The sequence below is a fragment of the Kogia breviceps genome, chromosome 7 (assembly GCF_026419965.1).
Source record: "Kogia breviceps isolate mKogBre1 chromosome 7, mKogBre1 haplotype 1, whole genome shotgun sequence".
In the NCBI taxonomy this organism is placed as follows: domain Eukaryota; kingdom Metazoa; phylum Chordata; class Mammalia; order Artiodactyla; family Physeteridae; genus Kogia; species Kogia breviceps.
In genome coordinates, this window is record NC_081316.1 from 43,150,874 (window position 1) to 43,172,360 (window position 21,487).

Sequence of the window (21,487 nt, forward strand, 5' to 3'; positions counted from 1 at the left end):
ATTGTGTATGTTTAAGGTATACAAAGTGATGATTCTGTACAAGCATATATTAAAAAATGATTACCATAATAGGGTTAGTTAACAACTTCATCAACTCACATAATTACCCTTTTGTGTGGTGAGAACAGTTAAGATATATTCTCTCAGCAACTTTCAAGTATACAGTACACATTATTAAGTATAGTCATCATGCTGTACATTAGATCCCCCAAACTTGTTTATCTTATAACAGAAAGTTTGTTCCTTTTGATCAGTATCTCTCCTGTAGATTTCACATAAAAGTGATATCATACAACATTTGTCTTTGTCTGAATTATTTCACTTAGTATAATGTCCTTAAGTTTCATCCATATTGTCACAAAAACCAGGATTTCCTTCTGTCTCATGATTCATATTCTGCTTGTGTAAGATATATATATATATATATATATATATATATATACACACACATATATATATATATATCACATATCTTTTTTATCCATTCATCCACCAATGGGCACTTCATATCTTGGCTACTGTGAATAATACTGCAATGAACATAAGAGTGTAGATATCTCTTTGAGATACGATTTCATTTCTTTTTGATGTGTACCCAGAAGTGGGGTTGCTGGATCATACAGTTATTCTATTTTTACTTTTTTGAGTATCCTCCATACTTTTTTCATAGTGGCTGTATCAATTTACATTTCTACCAACAATTTACAAGGATTCTCTTTTCTCCACATCCTCACCGACCTTGTTATCACTTGTCTTTTTAAATATAGCCATTCAACACGTTTGAGGAATATTTTTCATTGTGGTTTTGATTTACATTTCCCTGATGATGATTGATGTTGAGCATCTTCTCATGTACCTGTTGCTCATTTGTATATCCTTTGTGGAAAATGTCTATTCAGGTCCTCTGTCATTTTGTGTGTGTGTGTGTGTGTGTGTGTGGTACACGGACCTCTCACTTTTGTGGCCTCTCCCATTGCAGAGCACAGGTTCCGGATGCACGGGCTCAGTGGTCATGGCTCACAGGCCCAGCCACTCCGTGGCATGTGAGATCTTCCTGGACTGGGGCATGAACCTGTGTCCCCTTCATCGGTAGGCGGACTCTCAACCACTGTGCCACCAGGGAAGCCCCTCTGTCATTTTTAATTGGATTATTTGTTGTTTTGCTCTTGAATTGTATGAATTATTTATATATTTTAATATTAACTCCTTAGCAGATAGTTGGTTTGCAAATGTTTTCTCTTGTTCTGTAGATTACCTTTTTATTTTGTCTGTCATTTCTTTTGTTGTGAAGAAGCTTTTTAGTTTGATATAGTCCTGCTTGCTTACTTTTGCTTCTGTTGCTTGTGCTTTTGTCATATCCAAAATATTGTTGTAAAGACCAATGTCAAGGAGCTTTTTTTTCTAGGATTTCTTCTAGGGTTTTATGGTTTCATATCTTATGTTTAAGTCTTTAATCCTTTTCAAGTTATTTTTTGTAAGTGGTATAAAATAGGAGTCCAATTTTATTCTTCTGCATGTGATTATCTGGTTTCTTGAGCACAATTTTTGAAGGAACTATTTATATCCCATCGTGTATTCTTATCTCCCTTGTCAAATATTAGTTTACTGTATATGCAAGGGTTTATTTCTGGGCTCTTGGTTCTGTTCCATTTGTCATCTATGTATCTATTTTTATGCCAGTATGCTACTGTTTTAAATATAATATAACTTTGAAGTATAATCTGAAATCAAGAAGTGTGATGTCTCTGCCTTTGTTCTTCTTTCTGAAAATTGCTTAGCTCTTCAGGGTGTTTTGTGGTTCCATACAAATTTTAGGATTAATTTTTCTATTTCTGTGAAAACTGACATTGTAATTTTAATAGGGATTACATTGAATCTGTAGATGGCTTTGGATAGTATGCATATTTTAAAAATATTCATTATTCCAACCTATGAACACAAGATATCTTTTCATTTATTTTTGTATTCTTCATATCTTTCATCAAAGTCATAGTTTCCAGAGTACAGATCTGAAACCTCCTTGGTTAAATTTATCCCTAAGTATTTTTTTTTGGTTTTGTTTTGATGCTATTGTAAATGAAGTAGTTTTCTTTATTTCATATATTGATTTTGTATCTTGCAACTTTATTGAATTCACTGCTTAGTTGTAACTGTTTTGTGTGTGTGTGTGTGTGTGTGTGTGTGTGTGTGTGTGTGTGTGTGTAATCTTTAGGATTTTCTATATATGAGATCATATTGTCTGTCAACAAAGTCAATTTTACTTCTTACTTTCCAATTTGGGTGTTATTTCTTTCTTTCTTTCTTTTTTTCTTCCCTGATTACTCTTGCTAAGACTTCCAGTACTATGTTAAGTAAGAGTGATGAGAATGAGCACCCTGTGTTATTTCTCCTCTTACAATTTTCATACATGGCCTTTTATATACTGAGGTGTGGTCCTTCTATACCCAATTTGTTAAGAGTTTTTAATCCTGAAAGGAGATTGTATTTTGTCAATTATTTTTTGAATCTATTGAGATGATTATATGGTTTTTAACATTTATTATATTAATGTGGTACATCATATTTACTGATTTGCATATGTTGAAACATTCTTGCATCCCAGAGATAAATGCCACTTGATCATTATGATGCCCTTAATGTTCTGTCAAATTTGGTTTGCCATCTGCATTTTGCCTTTGGAAAAATGTCTATTCAGTTCTTTTGCCCATTTTTTAATCAGGTTGTTTGTTTTTTTTGATGTTGAATTGTATCAGCTATTTATATGCATTGGATATTAATGCTTGATCAGTCATATAATTTGCAAATATTTTCTCCCATTCAGTAGGTTGGCTTTTCATTTTGTCGATGGTTTCCTATGCTGTGCAAAATCTTTTAACTTTAATTAAGTTCCATTTTTTAAATTTTGGTTTTTATTTTCTTTAGGAGATGGGTCCAAAAAAACTATTGCTGCAATTTATGTCAAAGTTGTTCAGCCTATGTTTTCCTCTAGGAGTTTTATAGTATCTGGTCTTAAATTTAGGTCTTTAATCCATTTTGAGTTTATTTTTGCATATGATGTGAGAAAATGTTCTAATCTCATTCTTTTACATGTAGCCCTCCAGTTTTCCCAGCACCACTTATTGAAGAGACTGTCTTTTCTCCATTGTATATTATTGCCTTCTTTGTAGTACATTAATTGACCATAAGTGTGTGGGTTTATTTCTGGGCTCTCATTTCCCATACTATTTTGATTACTGCAGCTTTATAGTACAGTTTGAAATCAAGGAGTGGTACCTTCATTTTTTGTTTCTTTCTCAATTGTTTTGACTATTTGGCTGTTTTGTGTTTCCATACAAATTTTAGAATTATTTGTTCTAGTTCTGTGAAAAATGCTATTGGTATTTTGATAGAGATTGCATTGAATCTGTAGATTGCCTTAGGTAGTATGGTCATTTTAGCAATATTAATTCTTCCAATTCATGAGCATGATATCTCTTTCCATTTGTATGTGTCTGTTGTGCCAAGATGATAGTCTTTTGATGACTGTAGCTTTGTAGTATAGTCTAAAGTCAGGGAGCATGATTCCTCCAGCTCCATTTTTCTTTCTTAAGATTTCTTTGGTTATTCAGGGTCCTTTGTGTTTCCACATAAATTTTAAAATTATTTTTTCTAGTTCTCTGAAAAATGCCATTGGTAATTTGATAGGAATTGCATTGAATCAGTAGGTGGGTAGTATTATCATTTTAACAATACTGATTCTTCCAATACAAGAACACAGTATATCTTTCATCAGGGATATTAGCCTGTAGTTTTCTTTTTTTATAGTGTCCTTCTCTGGCTTTGGTATCAGAATAATGCTGCCTTAATAAAATGAGTTTGGGAGTGTTTCTTTCCCTTTATTTTTTAGGAAGGATTGGTGTTAATTCTTTTTTAAATGTTTGCTAAAATTTACCAGTGAAACTATCTAGTCTTGGGCTTTTCTTTGTTGTAAGTTTTCTGATTACTATTCAGTCACCTTATTAATCATTGATCTATTCAGATTTTTTATTTTTTCATGATTCAGTCTTGATCATTTGAATGTTTCTGAGAATTTATCCATGTTTTCTGTTATACAATTTATTGGCATGTAATTATTCCTAGTATTCTCCCATATAATTCTTTATATTTCTGTTGTATCAGTTATAATATCTTCTTTCATTTCTGATTTAATTTATTTCAGTTCTCTCTTTTTTTCTTAGTATATGTAAATATTCATCAATTTTGTTTATCTTTTTTTTAGAAAGCTAGCTCTTTGTTTCATTGATCTTTTCTCTTATTTTTCTGGTCTCTATTTTTATTTATTTTAATTTTTTATTGAAGTATTTTTTATTTACTATGCTATATTAGTTTCATGTATACAGAATAGTGATACAGTATTTTTAGATTATAATCCATTAAAAGTTATGACACAATAATGACTATAATTCCCTGTTCTATACAATATATGCTTATTACTTCTCTATTTTACACATAATAATTTGTATCTCTTAATCCCATACATCTATCTTGCCCCTCTGATCTTCCCTTTCCTCACTGGTAATCACTAGTTTCTTTTCTATATCTGTGAGTCTGTTTCTGTCTTATTATATACATTTGTTTGTTTTATCTTTTAGACTCCACATAAAGTGTTGTCATAAAGTATTTGTATTTCTCTGTCTTATTTCACTAAGCATAATATTCTCTAGGTCTATCCACATTGATGGAAATGGCAAAATTTCATTTATTTTTATGACAGTAATATCTTATTTTATAAATAAGGTATATATATATATATATATATATATATACCACATTATATATATATACATATATATATATATATATAAAATCTCACATCTTCTTTATCCAATTGTCAGTTGATGGACACTTGGGTTGCATTCATATCTTAGCTATTGTAAATAGTGGTGCTATGAAGATTGGGAGGCATGCATCTTTTTTATTTACTGCATTCATTTTTTCCTTTTGTATACCCAGGAGTAGAATTGCTGGATCATATGGTAGTTCTATTTTTAGCTTTTTGAGGAACCTCTATACTGTTTTTCATAGTGGTAGTACCAAGTTACATTCCTGTCAACATTGTACGAGTGTTCCCTTTTATTTACATCCTTATCAATGTTATTTGTAGTATTTGTGATAACCATTCTGACAGGTGTGAGGTGATATCTCGTTGTGGTTTGATTTGCATTTCTCTAATATTAGTAATGTACATCTTTTCATGTGCCCATTGGACATCTGTATGTCTTCTCTGGAAAAATGTCTATTCAGGACTTCTGCCCATTTTTGATTGGATTGTTTGTTTCTTTTGATATTGCATTGTGTGAGATATTTATATATTTTATATATTAATCCATGGATGATGATATAATTTGCAAATATTTTCTCCCATTCAGTAGGTTTTCCTTCCATTTTGTTTCCTTCCATTTTTTACTTTTTGCTTTTATTACTTTTGTCTTAGGAGACAGATTTAAAACATTATTGCTACAATTTATGTCAAAGTGTATTCTGCCATGTTCTCTTCTAGGAGTTTTATGGTTTCAGGTCTTACATTTAGGCCTTTACTCCATTTTGGTTTATTTTTGTATATGGTGTGAGAAGATGTTCTAATCTCATTATTTTACATGTAGATGTCCTGTTTTCCCAGCACTGCTATTGAAGAGTCTGTCTTTCCTCCATTGTATACTCTTGACTCCTTTGTTGTATATTAATTGACTATAGCTGTGTATTTACAGATTCTCTATTCTGTTCCATTGATGTATGTGTCTGTTTTTGTGCCAGTACCATACTCTTTTGATTACACTAGCTTTGTAGTTTAGTTTGAAGTCTGAGGGGTTGATAATTCCAGATTTGTCCTTTTTTCTCAAGATTGGTTTAATTTGGCAATTCTATATCTTTGTGGTTATATATGAATTTTAGGTTTTTTGGTTCTAAATCTGTGAAAAATGTCACTGGTATTTTGACAGGGATTGAATTAAATCTGTAGATTGATTTGGACAGTATGGCCATTTTAACAACGTTAATTCTTCCAATCCAAGAGCACAGGATATCTTTCCATTTCTTTGTATCATCTTCCATTTCTTTTATCAACGTTTTATAGTTTTCAGGCTATAGGCTTTTAAACTCCTTGATTAAGTTTATTCCTAAGTATCTTTTTTTTTTTTTTTTTTGCAATACACGGGCCTCTCACTGCTGTGGCCTCTCCCATTGCAGAGCACAGTCTCCGAACACACAGGCTCAGCAGCCATGGCTCAGGTGCCTAGCCGCTCCACCACATGTGGGATCCTCCCTGACTGGGGCACGAACCTGTGTCCCTTGTATTGGCAGGCAGACTCTCAACTACTGCGCCACCAGGGAAGCCCTCTTATGTTTTTAAACATGATAGTTTTTTTTTTTACTTTCTCTTTTTGATAGTTCATTATTAGTGTATAGAAAAGCAACAGATTTCTATATAATAATCTTTTATCCTGCAACTTTGCTGAATTCATTTATTAGTTCTAAAAGGTTTTGGGTGGAGCCTTTAGAGTTCTCTATATACAGTACCATTTCATCTGCAAAAAGGAACAATTTAAATTCTTACCATCCAATTTTGATTCATTTTATTTCTTTTTCTTCTCTGACTGCTGTGGATAGAACTTCCAATACTATGTTGAATTGAAGTGGCAAGAGTGGGCATCCTTGTCTTGAGACACTGAGAATGATGTTTGCTGTGGGTTTGTCATAAAAGGCCCTTATGATTTTGAGATATGTTCCCTCTATATCCACTTTGATGAGAGTTTTTATCATGAATGGATGTTGAATTGTGTCAAATGCTTGTTCTATGTCTACTGAAATGATCAAGTAATTTTTACCTCTTTTTTTGTTGTTGTTAATGTGGTGTATCACATTGACTGATTTGTGAATGTTGAATCATCCTTGTGTCTCTGGAGTAAATTCAACTTGAAAATGGTTTATGATCTTTTTAATATATTGTTGGATTTGGTTTACTATTTTGTTGAGGATTTTTGCACCTATTCATTAAAGACCTTGGCCTGTAATTTTCTTTCTTTGGTAGTGTCTTTGTCTGGTTTTGATATCAGGATTATAATGGCCTTGTAGAATGAAATTGGGAGTGTTCCCTCCTCTTCAACATTTTGGAATAGTTTGAGAAGGATAGGTATTATCTTTTCTTTATATATTTGGTAGAATACCCCTGTGAAGCTATTCAGCTCTGGACTTTTTTTTGCGGTATGCGGGCCTCTCACTGTTGTGGCCTCTCCAGTTGCAGAGCACAGGCTCTGGATGCGCAGGCTCAGTGGCCATGGCTCACGGGCCCAGCCGCTCCATGGCATTTGGGATCTTCCTGGACTGGGGCACTAACCCGTGTCCCCTGCATTGGCAGGCAGACTCTCAACCACTGCACCACCAGGGAAGCCCCAGCTCTGGACTTTTGTTTGTTGGGAATATTTTTCTCTTTTACTACAAACTCAGTTTCCCTAATAGTGATCAGTCTGTTCAAATGTCTTTTTCTTCTTGATTCAGTCTTGACAAGTTGTATGTTTCTAGACATCTGTCCATTTCATTTAGACTGTCTAGTTTGTCGGCATATAACTGTTCATAGTATCCTCTAATGATTTTTGCGTCTGTGGTATTGGGTGTTATTTCTCCTCTTTAATTTCTTATTTTGTTTATTTGGGTCCTCTCTCTTTTCTTCTTGGTGATCCTGATTAAAGGTTTGTCATTTTTGTTTATCTATTAGAAAAAACAGCTATTGGTTTCGTTGCTCTTTCTATAGTTTTTTAAAGTCTATTTTATTTATTTCCTCTTTAATCATTATTATTTTCTTCCCTCTGCTGACTTTGGACTTTGTTCTTTTTCTAATTCTCTTAGGTGGTAGGTTAAGTTGTTTATTTGAGATATTCCTTGTTTCTTGAGGAAGGTATGTATTGCTATAAGCTTCTCTCTTAGAAGTGATTTTGTTTCACTTCATAGATTTTACAGTATTGAGTTTCCATTTTCATTAGTCTTGAGGTATTTTCTAATTCCTCTTTGATTTCTTCATTGACCCACTTTTTTTTTATTAACACGTTGTTTAGTCTCCACATGTTTGTTCTTTTCTCATTTTTCTTTCTGCAATTAATTTGTAGTTTCATATCATTGTCAGAGAAAAATGCTTGATACAATTTCTGTCCTCTAAATTTGTTGAGACTTGTTTTGTGGCCTAGCATGTGATTTAGCCTGGAGAATTTTTCATGTGCACTTGAAAGTAATGTGTATTATTCTGTTTTTCAATGTAATGTCCTATAGATATCTGTTAGGTTGAACTGGTCTGTTTTGTCATTAAAGATTATTATTGCCTTACTGATTTTCTGTCTGGATGATCTGTTTATTGATGTCAGTCGAGTGTTAAAGTCCTCTACTATTATTGTATTATTGTCAGTTTCTCCCTTTACATCTTTTACTCTTTGCTTTACACATTTAAGTGTACCCGTGTTGGGTGCACATATGTTAGCAAGTATAGTATCCTCTCATGCACTGATCCCTTTATCATTATATAATGATCTTCTTTATTTTTATTATAGCCTAGGTTTTAAAGTCTATTTTGTCTGATAAGAGTATTGCTACTCCTGCTTTCTTTTCATTTTCGTTTGCATGATATATTTTTCTATTGTCTTCTTTTCAGTCTTTCAGTGTATCTTTATCTCTGAAGTGACTCTCTCATATGCAGCATATAGAAAGATCCTGTGTTTTTAGTCTAATCAACCATCCTATGTCTTTTGATTGGAGCATATAATCTATTGACATTTGAAGTGATTATTGAAGCATATGTACTTATTGCCATTTTGTTACTTGTCTTCTGGTTGTTTTTGTATCTCTTCTATGTTCTTTTACTCTTCTTTTAGTTTCTTCCCTTGTGGTTTGATAATCTCTTTAGTGATATGATTGCGTTCCTTTCTCTCTAGTTTTTGCATGTCTATTGTAAGTTTTTGATATGTGGTTACTATGGAGATCATATATATTGACCTATAAGTATATCTACTTGTTTTAAACTGATAGTCATTTCAATTCAAACATACTCTAAAAGATCTACATTTTTTACACCTCTCCCTACATTTTGTGTTTTTGATGTTACATTTTACATCTACAATTTTTGTCTTTTAACCTTTGTACTAGCTTCTTTAAGTGGTTGAGTCACTGCCTTTACTACATATTGATATTTGCCCTTACCTGTGAGGTTTTTCCTTTTAATATAGATTCTTCTTTTCCACCTAGATAAGACTTTTAAACATTTCATTTAGGGTAGGTTTGGTATTGATGAATTCTTTTAGTTTTTGCTTGTCTGAGAAGTTCTTTATCTCTCCTTCTGTTCTAAATGATAATCTTGGTGGGTAGAGTATTCTAGGTTGCAGGTTTTTCTCTTTCAGCACTTTGAATATATTATTCCACTCCCTTTGGCCTGCAAAGTTTCTGCAGAGAAACCAGCTAAAACCTTATAGTAATTCCCTTTTGTTTGACTCCATGTTTCTCCCTTGCTGCATTAAGAATCCTCTCTTTATCTATACATTTTACCATTTTAATTATAATATGTCTTGGTGTGGGTCTGTTTGTATTTACCTTGCTTGGGATCCTCTGTTCTTCCTGTACCTAGATATCTGATTCTTTATTCATGTTGGGAAGTTTCAGCAATAATTCCATCAAATACATCTTCAATCCCTTTCTCTCTCTCTTCTCTTTCTGGGGCCCATAAATTGTGAATTTTGGTATGCATAATGTTATCCCAGAGAACTCTTAACTGTTTTATCATATTTTTAATTAATTAATTTTTATTGGAGTATAGTTGCTTTACAAAGTAGCTTCTACTGCACAGCAAAATGAATCCACCATACATATACATATATCCCTTCCCTTTTGTATTTCCCTCCCACTTAGGACACCACAGTGCATTAAGTAGAGTTCCCTGTGCTATATAGTATGTTCCCATCAGTTGTCTATTTTATACATAGTATCAATAGTGTATATGTATCAATTCCAATGTTTTCATATTTTAAAATCTGTTCTTTTTTTTTCAGTTCTGATTGGATGATTTCAGTTATTCTATCTTGCTAATCACTTATGTGTTCTTCTGTATTACTTAGTTTACTATTCATTCCTTCTAGTGTGTTTTTAATTTCAGCTATTTAATTCTTAATTTATGATTAGATTTTTTATATTTTCAAGTTCCTTATTAAAATTTACACTGTGTACATATATTCTTTTCCCTAATTCAGTTAATTTTTATTACCAATGTTTTGAATTTTTTATGTAGTAAATTGTTTATTTCCCTTTCATTATTTTTTTGGGAGTATTCTCTTGTTCTTTCAATGGAGAGAAATTCCTCTGCCCTTTCATTTTGCTTAACTTTCTGTGTCTCTTTAAATTTAGATGAAACAGTTACCAACTGCTGTCTTGAAGGGGTGTTCTTATGTGGGAACATCCCTATACAGACTGTGTGTACCCAGTGCCTTTGATGAAAGAGCTGGATTTGATGTGGAGGCAAATCACATCTTTCTTCAGTGTGAGTGGGCAACTATCACCTTGGTAGGAGGTGGGCCTGGAGATGGAGGGGTTAGAATTGGATCCAGGTGTGAAGTGGGATTTCCCTTCGACTCAGTGACCATCACTGCCCTATCTGGAGGGGGTTCTGATCCTAAGTTGCTGGAGCAGAAGCCCTTAGGGTTCTGTGAAAGCTGGCTCTGTTCCCTTTAATTGTGTGTTTTTCCCTGTCCTTGCACTGGGATACTTGCTTCAGAGGGCAGGAGTGCTGAAACAAGTGGAGCCTATGTGGGATCTTGGCTCATGCAGGCCTCAGACAGAAGTCTGAGCTGTCTCCAATGTGCTGCCTGTACAGGTGCCCATAATTTTTCCCCTCAGTCTGCTCAAACACAGCCTCATGTGCAAGTCTCCTTTCTCCCTTAAAGTCAGTGTCCCCAGCTTCTTCTGTCCCTGCTCTATTGTGGAGCCACACTACAGGGAAGTTGGAGCCTGCATGGACTCTCAACATGTACTGGGGTGTGAGCTATGGTGGAGAGGTCACCCTCAGAGATCTGGGCAGCTTCTGATCCACTGCTTGGGTAAGCACCAAAAATGGCCACTGCCACCCCACCCAGGCTCTGCCCCAGGACTGGGTCACCTCTGCTTCCCATGGTCAAGTCTTCTCCCTAGTTGTGGCTGTCCCAGATCCAGTGCCAAGCTGTGTTGTGGAGTGAGTAGGACTGGAGAATTTACTTGGCTCGGGCTGAGGTGTGCATCAAAGCAGTTGTAAGAAACCCTGCAGCCACTTTTCAGAACTCTACACCCTGCCTCACAGGCAAGGCTATATGCACGCTCCTCATAAGTGGAGTTTGGCTTTCCACAGCCCACCTGTTAGTCCCAGCACTCTTCCAGCCAGCTAAAGGGGTTTGTCTCCCTCATGTAGGCCCCTAGGACTAGGGTATCCAATCTGTGGCTCTCACCACTCTCTCCCCAAGATGGGTGTCTACCTGTGAATTCTAACTCTTACTCTGAGTTCCTTCCCATGAGCACAAGTCTTGAACCAATCACTGTTCTTTCCTTCCTACCCAATTATATGTATATCTTTGTTACAGCCCTGGTTGCACAGGAGTCCTTCTTCTAATTTTTAGTTAGTTTTCAGTGAGAATTGTTCCACATATAGATATGTTTTTGATGTGTTTGTTGAGGGAGAGGAGCTGCAGCTTATCAATTATTTATTTTATGTATCATGCCTTTGATGTTATATCAAAGTCATCATCATATCCAAGGTCATCTAAGTTTTCTCCTATGCTATCGTCCATGAGTTTTATACGTTTGCATTTTTACATTTAGGTCTATAATTCATTTTGTGAAGAGTGTAAGGTCTATGTCTAGATTTATTTATTTATTTATTTTTTATATGGATGGATATACAATTGTACCAGGAGCATTTGTTGAAAAGACAATCTTTGCTCCATTATATTGCCTTTGTTTCTTTGTCCAAAATCACTAGACTATATTTATGTGAGTTTATTTCTGGGTTCTCAATTCTGTTTCATTGATCTATTTTTACACAAATACCACACTGTCTTGATTATTGTAGCTTTATAGTAAGTCTTGAAGTCAGGTAGTGACAGTCCTCCAATTTGGTTCTTCCTTATCAATATTCTTGCTCTTTTGCCTCTCCATATAAGCTTTATAATCTTTTTGTCAATATCAATAAAATAATTTCCTGGGATTTTGATTGAGATTGCATTGAATCTATAGATCAAGTTGGGATGAACCAACACCTTGAAAATATTGAGCCTTTCTGTTCATGAACATGGAATAAGTCTCCATTTATTTAGTTCTTTTTGATTTTATTCATTAGAGTTTTGTAGTTTTCATCATATAGATCTTATACATATTCTGTTAGATTTATGCCTAAATATTTCATTTTCAGGGGTGTTAATTTAAATGGCATTGTGTTTTTAATTTCAAATCTCACTGACTTATTTCTGGTATATAGGAAAACAATTGACTTTATATATTGACCTGTGTCATGAACCATTGCTATAATTGCTTATTAGTTCCAAAAGTTTTTTGGTTGATTATTTTAGATTTTCTACATAAATCATCATGTCATGCTCAAGCAAAGAAAATTTCATTTCTTCTTTCCCAATATGTATACATTTTATTTCCTTTTCTTGTCTTATTACATTAGCTAGGACTTCCAGTATGATATTGAAAAGGGGTAATGGGAGGGGTCTTCTTTGCCTGGCTCCAAATCATAAGGGAAATCTAGTTTCTCATCATTAATGATGATGTCAACTGTAGATATTTTTTGTAGATATTATGTATCAAGTTGAAGAAGTTACTCTCTAAACCTACTTTACTGACTTTTTATAATGAATGCATGTTGGATTTTTGTCAAATGCTATTTCTGCATCTATTAATATGATCATGTGATTTTTATTTTTTAGCCTGTTGATGTGATGAATTACATTAACTGATTTTTGAAGGTTGACTCAGCCTTGTATACCAGGGATAAATCATACTTGATGATGGAGTAAACTCTTTTTATACATTGTTAGAATCTATTTGCTAATATTTTGTTGAAGATTTTATATCTATGTTGATGAGAGATATTGGTTTCCAGTTTTTTTTTCCTTGTAATATTTTGTCTGGTTTTGGTATCAGGGTAATGCTGGCCTCATAGAATAAATTCAGAAGTATTCCCTTGGCTTCTATTCTCTGAAAAGAAATTGTAGAGCATTTGTAAATTGTATTCCTTAAACATTTGGTAGAATTCACCAGTGAATCCATCTGGGCCTGGTGCTCTTCATTTGGAAAGGTTATTAATTATTGTTTCAATATCTTTAATAGATATTGGTCTATTTAGATCGTATATATCTTCCTGTATAAGTTTTGAAAAATTGTGTTTTTCAAGGAGTTGATCCATTTCATCTAGGTTATCAAATTTGTAGGCATAGAGTTGTTCATAGTATTCCTTTATTATTCTTTTAATATATGCTAGAAGAAATCAATAGCAGATTAGATGATATTGAAAAATGGATCAGCAAACTGGAAGACAGAGTAGTGAGAATCACCTTAGCTGAATAGAAAAAAGAAAAAAAAATTAAATGAGGATAGTTTGAGAGATCTCTGAGACAATGTCAAACATACCAACATTTACATTCTAAAGTTTACAGAAGGAGAAAAGAGAGGGAAAGGACTAGATAATTTACTTGAAGAGATAGTAGCTGAAAACTTCTCTAATATGGGAAAGGAAACAGACATCCATGTCCAGGAAAGACAGAAAGTCCTAAATGAGATGAACCCAAAGAAGTTCACATCAAGACACATTATAATTAAAATATCAAAAATTAAAGATAAAGAGGGAATCTTAAAAGCAGCAGGAGAAAAGAAACTAGTTATGTGCAAAGAAATTCCTATAAGCATATCAGCTGACTTTTCAGCACTAACATTTGCAAACCAAAAGGGAGTGGCATAATATATTTAAAGTAATGAAAGCAAAAAACCTACAAGAAAGAATACTCTAACCAGCAAGGCTATCATTTGTATTTGAAGGAGAGATAATGAGATCTACAGACAAACAAAAGAAAGAGTTCGGAACCACTAAACCAGCTTTACAAGAGATGTTAAGAGGACTTCTCTAAGTGAGAAAGAACAGACAACAGCTAGAAATATCAAAATTATGAAAGGAAAAATCTCGTTCATTAAGGCAAATATACAGTAAGGTATAGATCAAAGGTTTAGACTACTTATAAATTATAAGTAGATCAACCACTTATAATGCTAGTAAGAAGGTTAAGAGACAAAAGTAACTAAAGGATATGAACAACAAAAAGAGGTAAAATGTGATGTCAAAAACATTAAATGTTGGGGAGCTGTTAAGAATACAGGGTTGTTTGAAGTCAAGTGATTGTCCTCTTAATATAACCACATATAGATATAAGTTGTTATATGTGAACCTCATAGTAACCACATAACAAAAACTTATGGGACTTCCCTGGTGGCACAGTTGTTAAGCAACTGCCTGCCAATGCAGGGGACACAGGTTTGAGCCTTGGCCTGGGAAGATCCCACATGCCATGGAGCAACTAAGCCTGTGCATCACAACTACTGAGCCTGCACTCTAGATCCTGCGAGCCACAACTACTGAGCCCATGTGCCACAACTACTGAAGCTGGTATGCCTAGAGCCCATGCTCCACAACAAGAGAATTCACTGCAATGAGAAACCCATGCACCAAAGTGAAGAGTAACCCCCACTCGCCACAAATAGAGAAAAGCTGGGCACAACAATGAAGATCCAACACAACTAAATATAAATAAATAAATAAATTTGTTTTAAAAACCCCTTATGATAGATATATGCACAAAGAAGAGAAAGGAATCCAAACATAACACTAAAGACAGTTATCAAATCACAAGGAAAGAGAGCAAAAGAAGAAAAGTACAAAAAAGAACACAAAAAGACTGAAAACACTTAACAAGATGGCAATAAATACATACCTGTGAATAATTACTTTAAATGTAAATTGACTAAATTCTCCAATCAAAAAACAGAGAGTGGCTGAATGGATTTAAATAAATGACTGATCTATATGCTGCTTACAAGAGACTCACCTCAGATCTAAAGACACTCACAAACTTAAAGTGAGAGAATGGAAAAAGGTGTTCCATGCAAATGGAAATGAAAGAAAATTGGGTAGTGATACTTATATCAGACAAAATAGACTTTAAAACAAAGACTGTAACAAGAGACAAAGAAGGGCATTATATAATGATAAAGGGATCAATCCAAAAAGAGGATGTAACACTTGTAAATATCTATGCATACAATATACAAACAGTTAAATACATAAAACAATATTGACAGACATAAAGGGAGATATTGACAATTATACAATGGTAGTAGGGGACTTTAATACCCCACTTACATCAGTGGATATATCATCTACAGAGAAAATCAACAAGGAAACACTGGCCTTTAATGACACGTTAGATCAGATGAATTTAATAGATATATATAGAACATTTTATCCAAAAGCAGCAGAATACACGTTTTTCTTAGTGCCCATGGAACATTCTCTAAGATAGATAACATGCTGAGCTACAAAATAAGTCTCAGTAAATTTAAGACAATTGAATTCATATCAAGTATCTTTTCTGACTACAACTCTATGAGACTAGAAATCAACAACAAGAAAAAAAAACTGCAAAACAAGTGGAGACTACACAATATGCTTGTTTACTACTACCACAAAAATCAGTGAGGAAATAAGAAAATACCTGGAGACAAATGAAAATGAAAACACAATGATTCAAAACCTATGGGAATCAGCAAAAACAGTTCTAAGATGGAATTTTGTAGCAATTCAAACTTACCTCAGGAAATAAGAAAAATCTCAAATAAACAACCTAACCTTACATCTAAAGGAACTAGATAAAGGAGAACAAAAACCCAAATATAGTAGAAGAAAAAAAAATCATAAAGATTAGAACAGAAAAAATGAAATAAAGACTAAAAGAAATAGGAAAAATCAATGAAAGTAGGAGCTGGTTTTTTGAAAGATAAATAAAAGTAAACCTTTAGCCAGACTTATCAAGAAAAAAGAGAGAGGGTCCAAATATATAATTTCAGAATAAAAGAAGATAAGTTACAACCAACAGCACAGAAATATGAAGGATCATAAAAGATTACTATCAGTAATTATATGCTTTTAAAATGGACAACATAGAAGAAATGGATACATTTCTGGAAACATACACTCTCCCAACAGTGAATCAGGAAGAAATAGAAAATATATAAACAGATCAAGTATCAGTGATTAAATTCAATCAATAATAATAATGTAAAAATCTCTCAATAAACAAAATTGGAGGACCAGACATGTTCACAGTTGAATTCTACCAAACATTTAAAGAAGAGTTAACACTCTTCTTTAAAGTATTCCAAAATTGAAGAAGAAAAATGCCTTTGAATTCATTCTAACAGTCCAGTGTCACTCTGAAGCAAAAACCAGAGAAAGACACCACAAAACAAGAAAATTACATGCCAATATCAGTGATGATCATAGATGCAGAAATCCTCAACAAAATATTAGTGAACAGATTCAACAATACATTAAAAAAGATCATACACCATGATTAAGTTGGATTTATCCTAGTGATTTAAGGATGGTTCAATGTCCACAAATCATTCAGTGTGATACACCAAGTTAACAAAGTGAAGAATAAAAATCATGTGATCATCTCAATAGATGCAGAAAAGGCTTGTGGCAAAATGCAACATATATTTATGATAAAACCTCTCAACACAGTGGGTATAAGGGAATACACTTCAACATAATAAATGCCATATATGAAAGACCTATAACCAATATCTTCATCAATGGTGAAAAACTAAAAGTATTTATAAGGTCAGGAACAAGACAAGGATGCCCACTTTCACCTCTTTTCACCTCTTTTATTCTTTTATTGTTGTGGAAGGCACAACAATCAGACAAGAAGAAGAAATAAAAGGAATTCAAAGTGGAAAGGAAGAAGTAAAACTGTCACTGTTTGCAGATGACATGATACTATATGTAGAAAATTCTAAAGATACCACCAAAAAACTATTAGAACTAATAAATGAATTTAGTAAAGTTACAAGATGCAAGATTAATTTACCAAAATCTGTTGAGTTTCTATACACTAACAAAGAACTATCAGGAAAAGAAATTAAGAAAATAATCCCATTTACATTGCATCAGTGAGAATAAAATGCCTAGGAATAAATCTAACCAAGGAGGTAAAAGACTGATACTTGGAAAAGTATAAGATATTGATAGAAGAAATTGAAAATGATATAAACAAATAGAAAGATATACTATGCTCATAACTGATATAATTAATAATTTTAAAATGACTATAAAACTCAAGGCAATCTACAGATTCAATGTAATTTCTATCAAAATATCAGTGACATTTTTCACAGAAGTAGAACAAATAATTCTAAAATTTGTATGGAAACACAAAATACCCTGATGGCCAAAGCAATCTTGAGAAAGAAGAAAAAGCTAGGGGTATTATGCTGTCTGATTTCAAAGTATACTACAAATCTACAGTAATAAAAGGAGAATTTTACTGGCACAAAAATAGACAAATAGGTCAATGGAACAAAATAGGGACTGCAGAAATAAACTGATGCACATATGGGCAATTAATCTATGACAAAGGAGGCAAGAGTATACAATGGGAAAAGACAGCCTCTTCAATAAATGGTGTTGTGACAACTGGACAGCTACATGGAAAAGAATCAAACTGTACTGCTTTCTCAGGACATATACAATAATACACTCAAAATGGATTAAAGACAAGTATAAAAGCTGAAACCACAAATATTCTTGAAATGTCTTTGACATTAGTCTTAGCAATAGTTTTTTTGGATATGTCTTCTCCTGCAGAGAAAACACAAACAAAATTAACAAAGGACTGCATCAATCTAAAAAGTTTTTACACAGTGAACGAGGCTATCAACCAAACAAAAATGCCACCTACTGAATGGGAGAATATATTTGCAAACAGTATATCTGATAAGGTGTTAATATAAAAAAATACAAATAACTCATACAACTCAACATCAAAAGAACAAACAGCATGATTAAAAAAAATGAGAGAGTATCTGAATAGACATTTTTCTAAAGAAAATATACAGATGGCCAACAGACACATAAAAAGATGCTAAACATTAATCACGAGGGAAACACAAGTCAAATCCACGATGAGGTACCACCACCTTACACCTTTCAGAATAGACATCATCTAAAAGATGACAAGTAATAAGTATTGGTGAGGTTGTGGAGAAAAGGGAACACTTGTGTGCTGTTGGTTAGATTATAAGTTGGTGCAGCCATAATGGAAGACAGTATGGAGGTTCCTAAAATATTTAAAAATAGAACTGCCATATGATTCATTAACTTTACTTCTGGACATTTACCCAAAATAAAAAACCCCACTAATTTTAAAAGATGTATGCTCTCTAATGTGGATTGCAGCATTGTTTACAATAGCCAAGGTATGGAAGCTACCTAAATGTCCATCAATAGACAAATGGAGAAAGAAGATGTAGTATATTTACACAATGGAATATTACTCAATCATAAAAAATGAAATGTTGCCATTTGTGACAATGTGGATAAATCTAGAGGATGTTATGCTAAGTGAAATAAGTCAGACCAAGAAAGACAAATACAACACAATCTCACATATGCAATTATAAAAACAAAACAAACCAGCAAACAAAATGAAACAAAAATAGACTCATAGATGCAGAGAACAAATTTGTGGTAGCCAGAAGGGAGAGTTTGTGGGTCGGGTGAAATAGGTGAAGGGGATGAAGTGGTACAAACCTCAACTATACAATAAATAAGTCATAGCATTATAATATATAGCATAAGGTGTATGGTCAGCAATATTTTAATAACTTTGCAGGGGGACAGATGAGACAGACTTAATGTGGTGATCATTTTATAATGTATGCAAATGTCATGAAACTAACATAATATTATATATCAACTATATCTCAATTTAAATAAGTAAATAAATAATTTAAATCCTTGCCATCATATTATGTCATATCTTTTTCCAAAAAAATTGTCTAAAATAACTACAATACATTGTCATATCTAAAGAAATTATCAATAGTATATAATATTCTATCTAGACCACATTACATTTTTTCTAGTTTTTAAACAAATGTCACTTATTATGAATGATTTATTTGGATAATAATTTGAACAATGTCTTTGCATTTTATTACATTTCTTAAGTTTTATTTAACAAGGAACGCCCATTCCTTCCCTTCTTTCCCATCATGTTATTGATCTCTCAAATAAACATGACTATTATCCTCAAGAGTGTTCAACATTCCAGATTTGACTAATTACTTTTTCATGGTCTCATGTAACATATTTTTTCTATTCCTTATGTGTTTTTCAACCGACTTAGATATGGAAGTTGATTACATTCAGGAATCAGGGGTTTTTTTAAATCAAGAAAGCTTCATTGAAGCATTGTATATTTCATATTACATCACATCAAATGGCCAACAATGAAAGACTGTCCCAATTTAATGATGTTAAAATAAATTGTTAGGTTCATGTGTTGGTTATCCGATGTCAGATTCCTCATCAACAGTTCTTGTAAGGGTTTGTTTTAGCATCCATTGATAAATGTTGCCTGGATCAATATTTCACTAGGGGTTGCAAAATGGTGTTTCCAAATCTTATTTATTTAACATGTTCCACTGGAAACATTTTCAAGATGGAGCCTGTGTCCATTTATCATGACCCCATTGCTTTCTGGAACTACTAGACAATGTAGGCTTATTTTGTGCAAATTTTGACCCAAACCTCAAATCAACTATTTCTTCAAGCAGCCATGGTTCCCTTTAATGGATAATAGAAACTGTCTCAGCTCAGGTTCCTTAGTAAATAGATTTTGGTGCAATCTCAGGGCAGCATGAGTAAGGGAAATAGAAAGCGAAGCAGGAAAGAGTGGGAAGCAAGGTAAGATAATATTTACTCAGGTTTTTGCTTTACGCTAAGCTCTGTTGGAGACATATCCTTACCAAACACATCTGTGTGGCCATGTGGGAGTCTCCATAAAGGCTTTACAAAAAAATCGTGCTTTGGAGCATCCATAAGAGAGAAAAGAAGGGAGTAAGTACATCTGTGTAGCTCCATCTTCTTTTATTTACCATTGATCAATGTTCATTCCTAGGAATTAGTGTTTTGCACTTCTTTTCTGCATCATCTGAGACTTTTAGGAGCTAGTTGGGAAGCCAGATTCTATGTCCTGCACTGTGATATTTTATCTGCATACAGGAGTTGTGAGAGGGACCAGTATCTTAGAGGTGTGCTTGGTTGGCCTAGCTCTGAGAGTGGCAAACAAATGGCAGTACCTGGTGCCTTAGGTCAAGGTGTTTGTTGGGCCCATGCAGCGGAACTGAGTGGATATGAAGGGAGTTAGTCAGTTGGATGGCAGCTCAGGTGGAGCAAGCATCGTAGGGTTGGGAGGTACATGAGGCCAAGGGAGTCAGGAGAGATACATATGGTACGTTTGACATAGAAATCATGATAATTTTAAAATATAATTTTAAGCAATATTTATTTTTTTCTTTACATTATGAAAAGATCCACGCTTCAGCAAAATGATGTTATTCCTAGAAAGCAAAACCTAAGCTGTATGAGTTAGGATACTGCTAGAGAGCACACATAACTTCCATTACTTTCCATTAGCTGAAACTCAGTTGTTTGACCATACTTAAGTTAAAGAGAGTCTGGGAAATAAGTTTTAGCTGTATTCCTGGGGAGAGAAGTAAATGGGTTTTGGAGAGCCAGTTTCTGTCACACAGATAATGTTTAGCATTGGAATATTTCTAAAGTATTGTAGTGATGGCCTTTTAAGTAGTTATGCGTTCTTCTTAGAGGTTCATATGTAATATGTCACAGAGATCGTTGATGTAATATGCTGCAGATATCACAGATGTTTGGCCACAGGTAGAATTAGAAAATAGATGAAGCAATAAAAATAGGAAATTGGTCATCGCAGAATACTTGTGTTATGTTACAGCTGAATCACATGCTGATAAAACTTCGGTTGCTAACTTCTTTTACTATACTCTAACATTCAGGTCAAGAAGATATTGCTACTCCTCTATTATATAATGTTGAAATGGCAACATAAGTAATAATTAATTTGTTTATTAAAACTGAAGTTTAATTTTATAGTGGCAATAACCAGCTATTCAGTGAATTTTATTTTGATCCAATTAATGTATTTGAATATAAAAATTCATTCTTGCATATTATGAATCACTATATGTTTTATGAAGATATGACTCAGTATTATTACTGTTATATAAATATTGGAAAACAAAGTAGAACACAACAATGTAGCATGATATATCTTTTTCTAAGAAAAAAGTTTCATCTATT

The 21,487-nt window shown here is 33.4% G+C and overlaps 1 long non-coding RNA gene across 2 annotated transcripts in view; it reads left to right on the forward strand.

Annotated features, from left to right (window-relative positions):
- The window catches only part of LOC136794497 (uncharacterized), a 226,922-nt gene that overhangs the window by 203,326 nt on the left and 2,109 nt on the right, over positions 1–21,487 (forward strand). The gene's annotated exons all lie outside the window — the stretch shown is intronic.